The sequence below is a fragment of the Vombatus ursinus genome, unplaced genomic scaffold (genome assembly GCF_900497805.2).
Source record: "Vombatus ursinus unplaced genomic scaffold, bare-nosed wombat genome assembly UNPS02015255.1, whole genome shotgun sequence".
Taxonomy (NCBI): Eukaryota; Metazoa; Chordata; class Mammalia; order Diprotodontia; family Vombatidae; genus Vombatus; species Vombatus ursinus.
The window spans coordinates 26,800,806-26,819,055 of NW_020955033.1; the positions used below are offsets into that span (position 1 = coordinate 26,800,806).

Consider the following 18,250-nt stretch of genomic DNA (forward strand, 5'->3'; position numbering starts at 1 on the left):
GTAAACATAATTTGATCTGATTTTTCCCTTTTCCTAGGACATTTTTGAAATGGAGAACAGGAAACAAAATGGCCCTTCAAACCACATTCAAGAAGACTGACTACTCAGGAGGCCTTTTGGCAAGATGTCAGAGAACCTGAGATCTCTCCATCTCTCAGTTTGACTGTCAGGTGCTTATGTAAAGAAGTGCATATGGATGTGGATTTGGTTGCCACAAAAACATTGGAGGTGGGAAGGTTTTGGCTAGAATTGATATGAGAAAGAAATAGTTAGGAAGAAAAGTCCTTAGCCTCTTCATTATTCCTTTGCCAGTACTGAAGCACTAAGAGAAATAAATTCCCAGCTCTCAGATTTAAGCCTTATAGAGCATCAAAGACATGACTCTTTGAGACTGAGAGCAGTTATTGAGGGCCCATGGTAGAAAGAGGCAGAAAAGATTCATTTGCCTTGGTTGTCTCTATTCCATTCATGACCCTCTCCTTAGGTTAATTTCATTTCCTGCTCGCTTTTTCCCCTAGATTCCTCTCTCCCAAGTGCCCACAAAATAAGCAGCGGAAAATAGTATTAAACTTTTCCTCTTTTGGAAGAAAAGTGTAATTATCTCCTCCTACCCCTCATTTCTCCGGGTAGTTTAACAGCTGTTCTTTTAAAAAATATTTATATATTAGAGCTTTGTATAAGACTTTGTATATCCTTGATCTCCCCAATTCCCACTCTGCCACCCCCTGCCCCAAATTTCATGATGTTGAAGGCAGGTCAAAGAGATGGACCTAGAAATGGATCAGAGAAGAGCAGAGTGAATTGCTTTTGGGAAATAGCACAATTTATTAAATGATCCTAGGATTCTCCTTGAAAGAAATGTTCTTCCTTCTAACACGAATGTTCTTCTGATGATGTTATATAGCTGCAAGCCATGGAATGCTGCAGTCTCTGAAGAAGTTAAGTTGAGGAATACCCAAAGGCCAGTGAAGAGATATGAGAAGGCAGCCACAACTACACATTGCCAATGAGGAACTGTGTAGGAGAGTAGTGCAAAGTGTGACATCAGAGAAATGTATTACTGGGAAAGATGGGATAGTAGTCAATTGTCAAGAATAAGAGAGAAGGATGACTGATGGACAGCCCATATGCTCCACTGGTTTCCATGCGGTGTCAAGAGAACAGAAGGAAAACCTTCAGGCCTTTGGGTAAATCTTCTGTGGTGAATCTGTGGAAAGACACGGATGATGGATGAAGGTTTCACAGAAAGGGCAGGCATGGATGGATTATGATCTTTACCATGGGAACTCCCACAGTGGTGAGATCACAGATCCACTGAAGAACTGAGTGATCAAGTGGAAATTATCTTACTGTGCCTGTGTAGACACAATTCCAGATAACTGCAGAAAAATCATATTCTGGATCCAATGTTAAACTAACACTACTAATACACCTAGATACCAACAGTAACAAAATCTAGGTTTACAATGGTTGGAAAAGAATCCAAAAATGGGGAAGGGAATGAACATTTAGGTAGTGCCTACAATGTGCCAGGCACTTTTTACAAATATTATCCCATTTGACTCTCACAACAACCCTGGGAGGCAGGAACTGTTCTTATCTCCAATTTGTAGTGGAGAAAACTGAGACAAACAGAAGTTAAGGAACTTGCCTAGGGTCACACAGCTAGTAAGTGTCTGAGGCCAGATTTGAACTCAGATCTTCCTGACTCAAAGCCCAGCACTCTATCCACTGTACAAGGCTTAACTGTGTCTAGAAAACAATCCAAAAAAAAAGATGATGAATGATCATCCCTCTCCCCTAATGTAACTAATAACAGGTGATCCTTAAGAACTGCTGAAGGCATACCAAATTGTGAGTTTCTGCTTTACACTTCTAGGTTCGAATGTATGAAACTGTAGTTTCTGAGCCCCCACTGGAGCACTTCCCACTTATATAAAGCAGTCACAATGGCACAGTTAATTCTTAACATGAAATATTAGCTAAATGAGAAGGCAAAAGCCATAATAATCTTAACATGATAATTTACTCAAAAAGAAAGACAAAAGCACACTGTTAAATGGATTGTTACACAATCAAAATAACAACCTACTCATAGTACATAGTAGGGGCTTAATAAATGCTTAATGAATTATTGAATTGAATTACTCCAAATCACTTGGTCCTCTTCAAAGGCTGTTTACTCTTTCCCTGGAAGAAGCTACTTTTCTGCAACTCTCAGGCTTCTTAGGTAGCTTTAAGTTCTTTTAGTAAAGCAGAAGCATTATACATGTACTCTTTCAGTAAGCACAGCAGCCCTTAGCATTCTTGGGGTCTGCAGCTTTCTAGGCATGCTCCCTTGGCTGGGTGCTAAAGCAATATTGAGCTATTTCTACTTGTCTTTTTTTGAACATGTTGAATTTAAGATGTCTACGGGACAGCTGGTTTGAAATGTCTAGTGGAGTCCTGGTGATTCAGGACTGTAACTCAAGAGAGAGACTAGGACTAAATAAATATAGATCTAAGTCATCTGCATAGAGATGGCAAGTGAACCCATGGGTAACTGACAGGGTTACCAAGTGAAAAAATGTAAAGAAAAAAAGAGAAAAGGGTCAGAGACAGAGCACAGAATATCTTTCACTCCCCAAAACACCTTTATCCCAAATGGCTTCTCCTTTCACTTCCCATCTTTGTTAAAATTCCACCTCCTTTGGTACAACTGTTTTTTTCAGATAGGGATGAGGTGTTTAGCAATATAATTAACCCAATTCATATTAAGGTGACCCCATGTGAAATGAAATGAAGCATTTCAGATAGTGTGAAGGAGAGATGTAGGAGCAGGAGGCCCACCAAACGCCATTTTTTAAAATGGAAAAGCAGGAAGGCAAGTTATTTTGGAGTTTTGTGGAGACCTTCAAAGGGGCCTCAGAGTGGTATCCTAACTACCACTTTCCTGACTCTAGCAGTTCCTCTAATCTCTCCCTAGAGCTAGTCTGTTCATTTCTCTCTTAAACTATCTTGCAGAACCACCTTAATTCCAAGTCCCTGTTTCCATAACCGACTGCCCCAACCCAACCTTGAGGAAGTCATATAACCTCAGTTCCAGTCTTTGGAAGCCTCCTCCAGACTCAAGGGTTAGCCTCTAGGGAAGTATGGTGATATTAGAGGAATGGAGTCTTCCACATAGATGACCCTACCCTACTCCCAACCAAAACTACTAATGTTCAAGAAAACTCATTCTTCCTAGCTTGCCAACATGAGTTTCTTAATTTTATAGCATGATCATCTGCTCACAAATTTGAAAAGCATCGAAGGAAACACTGGTTATGCAAGAGATTAGAGAATTGAACTCGCTCAGGAAAAGGGGCTCACTCTTGTTATAGAATTTAGGAGACAAAAGGGGGAAAGTCCCAAGATTTATAGGACCACTTGGTACACTGTCTTCTATAAAGTCACCAACTAGAACAGGGAATATTTCCATAGGTAAGAGGGGATTTGAAAAACCACAGTCTCTTTGGATTGTCAGCTAATGTGATACTTGTTTGATGATAACCAGTGTGGTTAAGATTTTCATTCAGCATGTCTTTCATTAACTTGAAAAGCACAAACAAAAATTTCATAACATGATAAATATGACCAGATTACTGAATTCATTTCCTTGAGATTGTTGTTAATGGCAACATTATAGTTCTATTAATTTGCAGATACATACATTTGAAGAATGACCCAATTGATTTAATATGATTGGTGGGGAATGAACTCTTTCATATTTTAATTTGAAAGAAGATTGACTCAAGACACAAAAGCCTTGCTATATATCTTTATGGGATTGAGAAAGTACATGAAAAGAACATAGAACAGACAGATTGGAATGAACCGCTCCAATCTGGAACCAAGGATGGATTGGTATGAATTTTCCACTTGTTAATTTTTACCAAATGTTTAAAGTTTAGCTTTTAAGCCCACTTATAATCCCATATTTTTCTTATAAGTATGACATAGATTGAATGATGACATACAGCTTCAAAGTTCAATTCACATTAAAACACCAGTTCACATGATGTCCCTAATTGTATGATACTAAAAAGTACTGTGTCCATTTTATAGATGGAAAATTCCTAGTTCTTTCTCTCTCCAACTCTGTTAATGTATTCCTATTCTTGGGCTCTCAGATAACTTTATGTCTTTCCAAGATTTTCCTCCTATAAAAAGTTAGTACCTTTGAACCAAATTAGCTTATTAAATATTTCCAGAGCCAATTAAAAGCCACTGTTAATATTAGCATGCGTTCATATGTTAACACTTAAGAGTTTCAACAATTCAAGACATATGAAGCAATTGGGAAAGGAAACACCTTCCTCAAATGACTTTCTAGGGCTTATGCCAGGCAGGATCTCTGTCTTAGTATGGTATCCCTGCTGTTGGGCACAAGAAGACAGGGTCTTGAATAAAAACCCTTAGTTAAGTGGATGAGTGTATTCATGAAGGAGAGAAATAGAGGATGGGAAGAATGTGGGGTAGGAAGAAATGTTTAACATTTTTTTTCTCCAAAACATTTAAATTTGTCAATCTTCTAGTCCCTAATTCCCCTCCAGGAAGGAGGAAGAGGGTGAAAGAACAGAGGCAGCATCTATTTCCCCCTAGCTTGGGGTGCCCCCTATTGTACTTTTGGAAATCCTGCTGGTGGGAGGGGAGGCATTTTTATAATTGGCTATTATTTTTTTCTTTTATGCAAGTCCATCATTGTTTATATGAGTCTTTGTGTTTTTCATTAACTTACACTAAAAAAAAGGCCTTCTGCTTTTAAAAAATTATTCATGATGCCCAGCAAATTATTGATGGCTAATAAATGTCGTGTAATTTTTATGTCTCATTGACTAAGAAGGTCACTTTCCCATTTTAAAGAGTCTTGCTTGTCTCAATTTCTCTGCAAATCTCATGAAAGGAGTGCTCCTTAAGGCCTACCAGCTTTCACCTACATTTTTCTTCAAGTTCTTGTTTGTCTCTCTGTACTCACTTTCCCTGTGACCCAATGGGTGCTTTTTTAAAAAAATTCCTTTTTGTTCCTTTCCCCTACTCCCACCTTCCTGAATCCTTGACATGAAGTTCCATGTCACAATGACATTGTCATTGTAAACATACTTTAGGGTTTACTTTGGGAAATCTGTCTTGAGTCACCATCATGTGACTAATTGGTAAGATAATTAGAAATGTAAAGTTTTTGATTAGGAGAGAGAAAACAGAAAAAAAAATCAGAAAAAAAAATTTTCCCCTCCTAAAAACATTTTTTTGTTTTATTTGATAGAAAAGATCAGATTATAAAATTCTTTTTTTAGACTGATGAAGAAAATGTTTGATATAAATGTCCATATATTGCTACACAGTTTATACCCCCCCAAATTGATTTCTAAAATATATTTAAGGGGGAGATTTATATGAAAAATTATCCCTAGCAATGGCCACAATCTTGTCAGAAAACGCTTTTGCTGGACTTTCTTTGCCAAACAGGCCTGGTAATATTAATTGTTTTAAGACTCTGTATTTTCACTGACAAGTACAAAGGAAGTAAGTAAAAACTTTATTAAGAAACAGGAAGAATAAAGCTGAGGATGATTCAAGATTTCCTAGAGTGAGACTTCAAACATGATTAGAATAAGAAGAACATGATTTGGTCAGTAGTTTAAATTGCTCCAAATCTCTTGGAGCCAAGATTAAAAGGCAGAAATGAAATGGTATCAGATTATAAAACAAACAACACACTTAGGACATGATGTCTTACAGGTAATTTCAAATGGTGTGAGTCAGAGCATCTTCAGGTCTTTTATTCATTCTAATACCACACTAATGCTAAATGCCAATGATAATGACAATAATAAAACAAAGAATGGTGTGAGACCCTGCAGCTCTGAGAAATCCATGGCAGTCTTCCAGGAAGAATTTGCTGAGAGTAGAAGAAATAGCAGCAGCCCCAGCAGGAGTGATTAACCCTTCTAGTACTACATAGGTAAGGAGGAGGTTAAAGGAACTAGTATTCCCCCCTTCCTCTGCAGAATTTAAGCTATATTAAGGTAGGGATTGTTTCTTTGTTTTGTCATTTTATCCCAAAAGCCTAGCACTGTGCCCAAACACAGTAGCTGCTTAATAAATACCTTTTGGAATGAATTTGGATACTATGAGAGACCCCATAGCTACTCTTTGGATGAAGGAAAACATGAAGAACATGAGGTTTGACAAGAGTAGTTTACAAGAATGGCCCTAGCTCTCTGTAGTAACATACTGGCCTGACCAAGGAACACTTCAAATGCCAGGGGAGAGGCTGAGATAAATCTAGCTTTAAATAAAATAACCTTTTATTCAAGAAACTGCTTTATACAAGGGCCTGTCCTAAGTACTGGAGCCATGAAGATGAAAAAAAAAAAATCACATAATTCCTGTCTTCAAGGAGTTTGCAATCTAATGGGGGGAGGGAGAAGGAGGTTATGACATACTTACAAGTAAGTACGACACCGTGTAGAAAAGGAGAGTGATAAAGGGAAGACCAAAGAGAGCTAAGAAAATGAGGGAGAATCAGGGAAGGCTTGGTGAAGGTTTCATCCTAGCTGAACCCTGAAGGAAGAGAAAGGTTTCAAAGGAAGAGATGAAGAGGCAGTATATTCTAGGTATGTGGTGTAATCTGTGGAAATGCATGGATATAAAAGATAAAAGGTTAAGATCATGGAATATCTAATCATCCCATTTGGCTAGGATATAGAATGTAGATAATAGGGCAACCAGGTGGTACAGTGGATAGAACACAGGCTCTGGATTCAGGAGGACTGAGTTCAAATCCAGTCTCAGACACATAACACTTACTAGCTGTGTGACCCTGGGCAAGTCACTTAACTCCATTGCCTAGCCAAAAAAAAAATAGAATGTAGATAATAAGGCTACAAAAATAAATTAGAGCTAGAATGCAGAGTCCCCTAATTGCTAGGCTAAGGAATTTGTAGACCCTCTCCCCCACCATCAATTTTTAAAGTAATAGGGAGTCCCTGAAGGATTTTAAGAAGGGGAGTGACATGGTTAGACCTGAACATTAGGAAAATTATTTTCATAGCCAAAGGATAGATTGGAGAGGGAAATGATGGAGCCACCCTAGGCTTCAAGTATGAAATGGCATTGGAAGGATGCAAAGAGGCCCACTTCTTGCAAACCACCATTCCCATTCAAATTTTTTCTCCATTGGCTATGCATTTGAATTAACAAAATTTTAAATCATTAACTCTATTTGATTGCCTCTAGTCTTTGTCTTCAAGAGGCCTCATGAGTTATCCTGGCCCCTTCCTACTTTTCCAGTCTTCATATGCTTTAGTCCTTCCATGTCGTCTATAATTCAGCTACACCATCCTTCTTGCTATTCCATGCCCTTAACACTATAGCTCTCTACTCCATGCCTTAAACCTAGAATACCCTGCCTCCTCACTTCCTGCTCTGGGCTTCCCTTTCTTCTTTCAGGTCACAGTTCAGATCCTACCTTCTTCAAAAGGTCTTTCTCGGTCTTCCCCAATCCCTCTTCTCCTCTCCTTCCCCTTGTGCCTTACTATGTAGTAAATATTTAATAAATGCATGTTGACTGACTGACCTATATCCCTTAACCTGGTGTGCTTAACTTTTCTGTGTCATTGTCCTCTTTGGCAGAGGTGAAGCCTATGGATCCCCTCTCAGAATGGTCTTAAATGAATAAAATAAAATATATCAGATTACCAAAGAAACCAGTAGCGTTGAAATAAAAATGCAATTTTTCCCATTCAAGTTCATTGACCCCATGGAATCTATCCACAGACACCTTTGAACCCAAGGTTAAGAGATCCTGCCTTAATTATATTAACAGGGACCAGATCATGACACTGAGGCAAATAGGAAACAGGAAAGGCAAATGTTGAATGTGAAGGAAAGAAGGGGAGAATGATCCACTTGAGCACTGAAGCCTGGGGTAGGAAAGACAGGTGGAAAGGAATAAAAGATGACTGTAGGGAAGCTGGCTCTAAGGACTAGATTCACCTAAAATAGGAAGAAGTCCACCAAAAAAAAAACTCACCCACAAAAAACAGAAAATGGAAAATGCCAAAGACACAGTTTTTCTTGGATTGACCATGGATAGCATCCTTAATCATGAATTTCCCCAGAACCTGGCCTCAGAGCAGCAGCCATGGCTGCCCTGTATTTTATGAAAGGTTTCTGAGCAATTGACATTACTATAAGCAAACTTTCAAAACTCTGCTGAATTGTTTTTAGTTGCTTGAATTTTTTTCCCAAAAGGATTGATTTCTTTCCCATCGTATCCCCTATAATCCACCACTGAAAAAAATCCTAATTTTTTCATGCTGTCAACCAAAAAACAGCTAAACCTTTCCAAAAAAAACAAAACATATTCAGCTTAAGACCAAGTGTAGGAAATACAGATTCCCTACCCCACCTCCTCACCCAAATTCATGAGCAACTGAAAACCAGGAAGGTTTGGGGTGGGAATTATAATTGAAACAGTGGGGCAATTTTGACTGCTGTGTTCAGTACTACAGCCATTATGTAATGATGAGCTACTGTTGATTTGGTCTACATACATTCACTAAACTATTTTACTTCTCCAGCAAAAGCTATGAGATACTATTGAAAAATGGAAGTTGTGAAAAACTCAATTCACAGTCTAAGCTGTCTCTTCCAAAAGCCATAGTAGAAACCAAAAACAAATTTATTATTCATGTTTGAGGAAAAAAACAGGTTAGATTCCTTTTCTTTTTTTTTTTTTGCAAAATTATAATTAATGGGATGGACAATAAAAGGGCACTTTGGAGCCTCCCAAACCCCAGATTTTATGATTGTCTAAATAAGTCTATGACACAGTAAATATGTCTTACAGAATCATTGGAGGCTCACAGAGTTTGGGTCACATGGCTAGTTAAGAGCCTAGAGTCACAGGATTAGTAAGTATTAGGGGCAAAATTTGAACCTAGACCTTCCTGACTTATAGGATCATAAAATTAGAGCTGTAAGGGACCTTAGAGGTCTTTAAGTCCAGCCTCTCATTTTACAGATAAGGAAACTGAGACACAAAGAAGTTAAATGATTTGCCTAAGGTCTCATAGCTAGTGTCTGAAGCAGGATTTGAACTCAGGTCTTCCTGTCTCCAAGACCAGTAGTCTATCTACTATATCAATCTTTCTACTCTGCTGCCTTAATCTGAGAAATAAGTAAATAAATTTCTTTAGAAAATTCTTTTCCAAGAGCGTTTAAAGAAAACTGATAGATAGCTACCTTTCTAAAATGCTATGAGTGTTGTCCTTCCAGAAGCAGGGGAATGGACTAGATGACCCACTGAGGTCCCATCCAACAGTCTTATTATTTGAACAGTTAAAAGAAATTATGTCTGATGCCTTCTTTTTGTGCCTGCTCCTTAGATTATATTGCATGTAAATTCTCATAGACTCAGGAATAGCTGAATTCATTATGATTTACAGAACATAAATGCTAGAGTTATTGATATCTATGAAGAGATGCTTACTTCATAGCTCTATTAAAAAAAAAATTCACATGGGCACCAAGCCAGACTTATGTTCTATTGTTCTTTAACACATTTCTCTTTTCAGTTTCATCCCTCTGACTTTTTTTTCATTCTTTCTGTTTAAAGATGTTTGGAAAAGGTACTGCTGAAAGGACAGCCCTCACACTGGGCTCATTTAGTCATTCCCCACAGGAAATGATGGAAATTCCTAACATTCTTATCAGGGGAAAGGGTTAATGTTGCTGGTGTCAGTCTTTGGGGAGGAGGGTGGTGAGAGGAATGTGAGAGGAAAGCAATAGTTTGTTTTCTGAAACAGATGACTTCAAAGGCATTTCTCTACTCAAATCTGAAAGCCCAGTCAGGGAGATGCTTTCAGAAGGGCAGTTGGGTCCCCAAAGTCCAAGCAAGGCAACCCAACTGGGACATCAGACTGTTTGCCCTTAGCACCATCTACTCAGGAAACCACTTCAGGGTTTTTTTTTTCTCCACTGAAACTAGAAACTTCACCTTGCCTCGAAGAAGGAATCATCACTTCTGATGACAGGAAAATAGCTAAGGATGAATGTTTTCTCTTTTTCAAAAGAAAACCCAAATAATCCACCACACTCTTATTTCTTCAGCACCCTCTTAGTTTCCTGTCAGGTAGCAACTCAGGGAGTTGACAATAGGTACAAAATGCAAGTTTTATATATTGTGTTTGTGTACTGGGAGGTGTGTAATGAACAAGGGCCTGGGAAGGGGAGGTTGGAGATAGTGAAGTCTCAGGACTGGTCCAATTCAATAAATAGTTATTGAGCCCTACTATATACCTATCACTTTGCCAGTTAAACCGCTTAATAAAATGATTGTTCATTTAAAATTATTTTGAAAGGGGGGACATTAAAGAGAGGGATAACAAGGCCCTTACATATCAGTGGCTATGGATAATAATAATAATTTTCATATATCTAGTACTTTATAGAAAATACTTTCTTCCATAGGAACATTAATGTAATATAAGCTGTGAATTAGTATAGTCATTTTGGAAAGCAATTTGGAATTATGTGATTAAAGTGACTAAAATGTCCATGCCCCGACCCAGAGACTCCATTACTAGGCTTATACTTCAAGGAGGCCATCGATAAGAAGAAAATCTCTCTCTCTCTGTATATATATATATACATGTGTGTATATGCATGTGTGTACATATGTATGTATATATGTGTATATATATGTGTGTGTGTATGTAGATATATACAAAATCTTGGCATTTTTGTGGTATCACAGAACTGGAAACCACAAAGCTGACTATCAAATGGGGAATGGCTAGACAAGTTACGGTACATAAATTTAATGAAATATTACTGTGCTGTAAGAAACAACAAATATGATGAATGCAGAGAAGCAGAGCAAGGCATAAATTGATGCAGAGTGAAGTAAACAGAGCCCAAACGACTACAATAATATGAATGGAAAAAGCGACCACAAACAATTAAAAATGAATATTTCAAAATTACAAAGAACAAGCTTGACCCAAAGAAAGCATGTGAGAAGATACCTTCTCCAACTCCTTTGTAGAGGTATATGGGGGAAGAGAGGGTAGTATCAGGAGAGTGGGACATTGCATATATTTTCAGACTTTTTTGATGAATTGATTGATTTGATTGATTTTTTTCTTCTTGTTCTTTGTCTTTTTAAAAAAAGTCTTTGGGATGGGATGGCTTTCTGGACAGAGGAGGGGGAGAGATATATAGGAAGAAATTTAGGCAATATAAGAGCAAATGGCATCAATAAAATGTATTTTTAAAAAAAGAAAACACTTTCTTCACAATCATCCTAGATAGTACAAGGAAAATAAGTAGTTTAAGTATTAAATTTCTTACAGTTTAAGAAACAAATAGGCATATGCATGTGAAGCTGTGAGCAAGTAAGGTTCTTTTAGGTCAAATTGGAATGCACATTCGTGTCTATTGGCAGGGGAGGTGGTCCCAGATACACAGGATGTGCCTTTTAAAAAAAGCCCAACAACAAACCTCTATCCCATAAATCCTATTCTCCAGGTTTTTTCCTTGAGACTTTATCACTTCATTTCCACAAAGAACTGAGTTCCACTTCACAGAGAATGACTTCCTCCTATTTGTTGTTATTGTTTCACAACTTGCAACCTTATGGATCTGTTTCTCTCCTGTGATGTGACTAATGACAACAAACACACTATGGCTATTAATAATCCCTAAAGCTGAGCCCCAGGGAAGCAATTTGGTTAGAGTTTTGTTTGCCAAACACTGACCAACAAATGTTTCCAGCTGCCCACAATTACTCAATGTAAACTTTTATATCTACAGGACTTTTACCCATGTTTTTCATAGGCTCAGCAACGTATCTCCTGGTCTTCCGTCATTCAAACTTTGAGCATCCTGTTATTAAATGAATTTGTATTCCAAAAACAACAAAAGAAAGCCCAATGCAATGAAGCAAGCAAGGTTGGATTTATCTCCATCACTTCCCCATCATGGACCAGGGAGATGAGGTCAGGGAGACAGGCAAGGCTATATCACAGAACAAAGGAACTTGAAAATCTAGTGACTATGCTCCAAAGGTCTGCTCCTCACTACTGAGTCAAGTCAACAAGTCAACACACATTAAGTGCCTACTTCGTGCTGGGCACTGTGCTAAGCACTGGAGATATAAAGGAAGGCAAAACCAAACCAAACCAAAACAAAACACCCAAAACCTAGTCTCTGCCCTTAAAATCTCACAGTCTAATGGGAGAGACAACATACAAGTAACTATGTACAAACAAGACACATATAAGATGAATTGGTGATAACCTCAGAAGGAAAGCACCACCAAGGCTGCCTGCCACAGGGAGAAGGACAGGATGCTAAGAGTGAGTTTAAATCCTTTTGTCTTTTTCCATGATCTAAGCACCAACTTGGGGACTCTTGGAATTCAGAAGTCATGTGCTCTGGAGCCCCATCAAGCCCACAAAGGGCACCGTGTCATCAAATCAAAGAATGCCAGTGATAGAAGGGATAATAGAGACATAATCAAATCCATTCACCCCATTTTACAGATGAGCAAACTGAGTCACATAGTAATTAGCTGATTTGTCTAAAGCCACATAGTTAATAAGTGGTGGAGCTTGGAACTAGTGCTGAGTTCACCTGGTTGCCAGGCAAATACTTTTCCACTCTCCCCATGCCCAGCTGGCATTTATCTTTAAGGTTTGCAAAGGGCTGTACAAATATCATCTTTTTTTATTCTTACAACAATCCTGGGAAGTGGATGCTATTATCACCCCCATGTTTCAGATGAGGAAATTAAGGCAGATGGAGGTTACAGCTTGCCCAGGATCACAACTCCATTCAGCATAATAAAATACTTCAAATGGAGAGCAACTACATTATTGTCATCATCATCATCATCATCATCATTATCACAATGACACCTCTTAAATTCATAATGCTCTAGCCTATATTGTCTTCTTTTGCCCTCACTAGACCCCTGTGAGGTGATCAGAGAAGAGATTATTATTTCCAGTTGATGGAGGAAGAAACTGAGACCTTAAGAGAAGAACCTTATCCCATCTCCTAAGTGGTCTGTCACTTAGCTACTGTCTAGACATGGATAACATTTCTACATAAGAAATAAGCTAAGGATTAAGCCCGTGTAGAGATGCAACATTGGGAAGTGGTAAAGGAGTTGAGCTTGGGATCAGAGGTCGGGGTCTCAAGCTTGGGTAGTGCCTTCCCTCTGAAGACTATCTCTAATTTATCCCACTTACCAGCTGTGTAACAGCTTTGAACAAAACTTTTGACAGTTCACCTGACCTTTTTGTGCTTTAGTGTCCTCATCTTTAAAATTAGAATAATGATGATGATAATGATTATATCTGCCCTGTGTGCCCCACAGGTTTGATATGAAGATCAAATGGAATAATGCATGTGAAAGTGCTTTGAATATTGTAAAGAGCAATCCAAAAATAGCATATTTAAGTCACTGAGAGGCAGCATGGTAGTATGTCTAGACCAGCGGTGGGGAACCTGTGGCCTCAAGGCCACTGAGGAAGGTTCTGTGAAGTTTGGATTCAGTCAAAGGGCCACACTTGAGGACCTAGAGGGCCACATGTGGCCTTGAGGCTGCAAGTTCCCAACCCTTGGTCTAGACGATTAGCCTGGGGGCCAGGACAACTTGGGTTCAAGTCCTTGAGTTCTGTCACTTACTAGAGATGTAACTGGGTAAGTCGCTTAACTTCACAGTGTCCCAGGCAACTCTCTAAGACTATTAAATTGCATAATAGCTGCCCATCTGCATTACTAAAGGGGTTTCCTCCCCCGGAGCTCTCAGTACTAATGAAATCACAAATCAGGAAGAAGAAGAAGAAGAAGAAGAAGAAGAAGAAGAAGAAGAAGAAGAGGAAGAAGAGGAAGAAGAGGAAGAAGAAGAAGAATTACCTATACATTGGTAGTTTTTGAGAAAAGCATTCACTGTTTATTAGTAAATATGACCTTGTATGTGAGGAAACGCAAAATGTTAAATTCTTACCATTATCTAATTCCTCTAATAAATAAGGAGTTATAGAATTTTAAGAATGCCTCAGAAATCTTTGGAAATTTTATCTTTTAAGGATTATTGAATTTGCTTTTCTGAAATTATCTCTGTTATGAATTTCTTCATTTCTTGGATTCCATTTAGAGAAACTCAATAGCAGAATTCCAAGTGTAAGTTTCCAAATGCAAATGAAGGGATAATCCAGAACTCCACACTTTACCATTCACACCTTGGAAATGAACTGGCATTTTTCCTTCTCCTTCCCAAGATCATTTTAATGAAAAAAAAAACTGGGGGATGTGTTCATATTAATCGTATGACTAACCCATAACTTTTGGAAGACATTTTTGGATCATTATATCAAATACATTCCAACATTTTGAACTGATGCCTTTAAAATATGAACTAATTCTCTTCTTTTTGCTAACTCTAATAATAATAAAATTTTCCAATGTCATTCAAGACATTGTAAGATAATGATAATGAGGAAAAGGGGAAGAGAATAACTTATACTCTGATTCAGTTTCCATAAAAGACATTTTTAAAAATTAACAGATAATAAACTATCCCAAATCATTTACATACTAATACCTCTCTATCCAGGCTCATCTATCCAAGGGTCAGGGAAAGCTGACAGCTGAAATCAACAGAAATCTCCAACTTCCAGATAGTTAATCCTTCTACATTTTCCTCATTAAAGCTTTTATCAGAGTGACTTAACAAGTGGCAAATTGGCTTGTTTCAGCCTCACTATACACTTTATTCTACTTTTTTAAAATTTTTGGGCAATTGGGGTTAAGTGACTTGCGTAGGGTCACACAGCTAGTAAATGTCAAGTGTTTGGTCTGAGGCCGGATTTGAACTCAGGTCCTCCTGACTTCAGGGCTGGTGCTCTATCCACTGTGCCACCTAGCTGCCCCCCTCACCATACACTTTAGCTTTGCTCAGAAAAAGGTGTTAACAAACAACGGGAGATCAGAAAAATGGCCTGGATAAGCCTGAGGTTAATTAGTCATCCCTAGAATGATACAGCTGGAAAGAACCTTAGACATCATTTAATCTAACCCCTTCCTCCTACAGAAGAGGAAACTGAGACCCAGAGGGGAGCAAGAATTTCTCCATAGTTTAAAAAAAAGCATAGGTTTTATAGCTGGAAAGGATGTTAGAGACTGTTGAGTTTAACCCCCTAATTTTACAGATGAGGAAATTGAGGCACACAGATTAAGCGGTTTGTTCCAAGTTATACAGTGTATGAGGCCTGTCTTCCTGACTGCTAGTCCAGCATTCTATCCCCTATCCTACATTACTGCTCAATAACCAGTCCCTGAATAATTGGGGATGACATTAAAATCGTATATATACAATAGGAAATAAATGTCTATTTTGTTCATTTATTGTTGACTGTATTGAATTGACCTGTTGGACTGACCATTTCATTCCCTGCTTGATAAACTCCAGTGGCTCTAGCTCTCCTGTAGCATCAAAGACGACCTCCTCCATTCAGCATTCCAAGCTCTTCACAAACTGGCTCCAACTTGCCTTTCCACACATTACTCCTCGTCAAGCACACTAAGGTACAACCAAAATGGCCTTCTTGGCTATTCTTCATACGCAACAACCTATCTCCATCTCCATGCTTTGGCATACACCATCCCCTCATGTCAGGAAAGCATTCCCTCTTCAGCGTCATGTTTTAGAATCCCTACTTTCCTTCCATGCTCAATTCAAGCACCAGCTCCCATATTAGACCTTTCCTGAGCCACTCAGCCGCTAGCTCCTAAAGGTCCCTTCCCCCATTACATTATGTTTATTTTTTGGGTATACTTTGTGTGCACTTGTTTTCTCCCCAGAACATGTAAACTTCTTAAGGAAAGATACTGTTTCATTTTTGTCTTTGGCTCTCCAGTGTCTAACACAGTACTTACCACATAGTAAACACTTAATAAATGCTTGCTGATTAACTGATAAAATAACACCAATAGGATTACAATATAACACCTGTCCCTTATTTTCTGCAATAAATAGGTCCATGCAAGACTGTATTTTTCGTAAATAAAATATATTAAGTATGGTAAAGGAGCATGTTATTTAAAGAACCTCTGTAGTGAATCTTTTATTAATGTTTTATGTTGTAAATATCTCCATAATTTTTCTAAATTCAGATTTTCGTATGTTCATTGTATTAAGGAAGATATACTATAATCAGTGAGCTAAGTCATCCATATTATCCAGTCTGACCATACTCAACACCAGATTGATTCATTCCTATATCATTTTTTAGGTATTGTATCTAGCACTTTAGGTTCTTGTTCAGTCATATCCTCATTTGGGGCTTTCTTGGCAAAGATACTAGAGGGGTTTGCCATTTCCTTCTCCAGTTCATTTGACACATAAGTAAACTGAGATAAATAAACAGCATTAAGTGACTTGCCCAGGGTCACACAGCAAGTAATTGTCCCAGGCCACATTTGAACTCGGGTCTTCTTGACTTCAGATTTGGTGCTCTATCCACTGCACCACCTAGCTACTTCCAGCTAGCACATTATAGTTTGCGGAGGTATATATTAAATAATATGTATATATATACATATATATGTTAATTTATATCTCTCCATAAACTCAACTTTGAAGTATGCTGACATGTTGACATGTTATAGTGGCTATGCTGAGTGTAGGCTACATCCAGTTCTATTCAGTCAAAAAATACTTATATTAAGGGCTCCCTATGTGCCAGGCACTTTGCTAAGCACTGGCGTATGTAGTACAATGCCTTATCTAACTTCAGGCAAGTCAGATCACCTCTCCCTGGGTCTCAGTTTCCTCTTTTGTAAAATGAAGGAATTGGACTACACAAAGTCCTAGATCCCTTCCAGCTGTAAAACTTAACTTCATCCTGAACAAGACCCCCATGAATTTATCTTAAAATCGTCAAGATTCTTTATCTTGATTCAATTTTCCCATTCATAACTTCATCCTACTCTTCCCGGTAAGTAGTACCACCCGGTATCATTCCTTTCACTTCTTGGAGTGTACACTATTCCAATATTTGTAGGCTGTTATCATTTTTCCCTTTGGTCATCACTGTTAAGCAACTTCTACTCACATGTTTGGTTCCTTAGTTATCGTAAATTAATCCCTCCAATTTTTTTATTTTATTTTTTCTTGCTTTTTACAATGCTCCCATTAATCTCTCTACAATTTAAGAGCAATGAAACTTTCTCCAGCAAGTGATAAATAAAATTTCTCTCAAAGTCAATGTTGCCAAAGGAATTCTTTTTGTTCACTGTTCAAAATACTTTTGGTGATATCCTATGCTCACAGGTATCTCAATTTTTTTTCCTAATTGCTTTTCTCTCTTGTATTTTGTATCTGTCTGTCTACCAATCACTGCTGCTGTATTATTTTCCCTTATCTTGCCTATTTCTTTTTCTCTTTTCTGAGTGCCTTCTTTAATAGTTTCTGGTTTCATCTTCATTCTCCCTTGCCTCTCCCCCACTTCAGTGAACTCCCAAACAGAATAACACAACTGCACATGCCAGAAATATTGACTCTGCAGCCTTGGCCAGGGGTAGAGAGAGGTTCACCATAAATAGCAGAATATGCTACCCTGTCTGTGTGCTTATAGAAGAACAGTGGGTTTAATACAACTGTATTCCAATCTAAAAACACTATTTACCCGGAAAGTGACAAAGGAAGAAAAAAAGTAAGGGGGGGAGCTGTACTTGGGAAGGGACATTTAGAAGGAAAAAAGGTAAAAACAAGTAGGGAGCTAGTACAGCTGGGAATTGTTAACTTTAATCAAAGGGTAGTCTGTCTCTGTCTCTCTCCAGTGTCTTTCTTGTGTCTCTCTGATTCTGTCTCTTCCTGTCTCTGTCTTCTGTCTCTGTCTGTCTCTGCCTCTCTCTCTTTCCTTCTCCCTCTCTCATTCTCTCCTCTCCTTTCCATGTCTCCTTCTCTGTCTCTCTTTCCTATCTGCCCCCACCATAAAAGCCATCTAGACAGATGGAACTTGTTTCTCATTATACTTTCTTTAAATCCTGCAATGGTTTTGGTTTTTTTGTTTTGTTTTGTTTTGTTTGCTTTCTAAGCATCTGAAAAATCAAAATAGAGGATCCATGAAATGCATTCTCAAGACAGACAGTTCCTCCATGGCTGCCTCATGACTTCCAGTTTGTATCCTGCTCAAGAAGCCCGAAGGAA

At 38.3% G+C, this 18,250-nt stretch overlaps 1 protein-coding gene across 1 annotated transcript in view; it reads right to left on the minus strand.

Annotated features, from left to right (window-relative positions):
* Positions 1-18,250, minus strand: part of LOC114031940 (collectin-12) — a 231,053-nt gene that overhangs the window by 189,572 nt on the left and 23,231 nt on the right. The window lies entirely within an intron of this gene.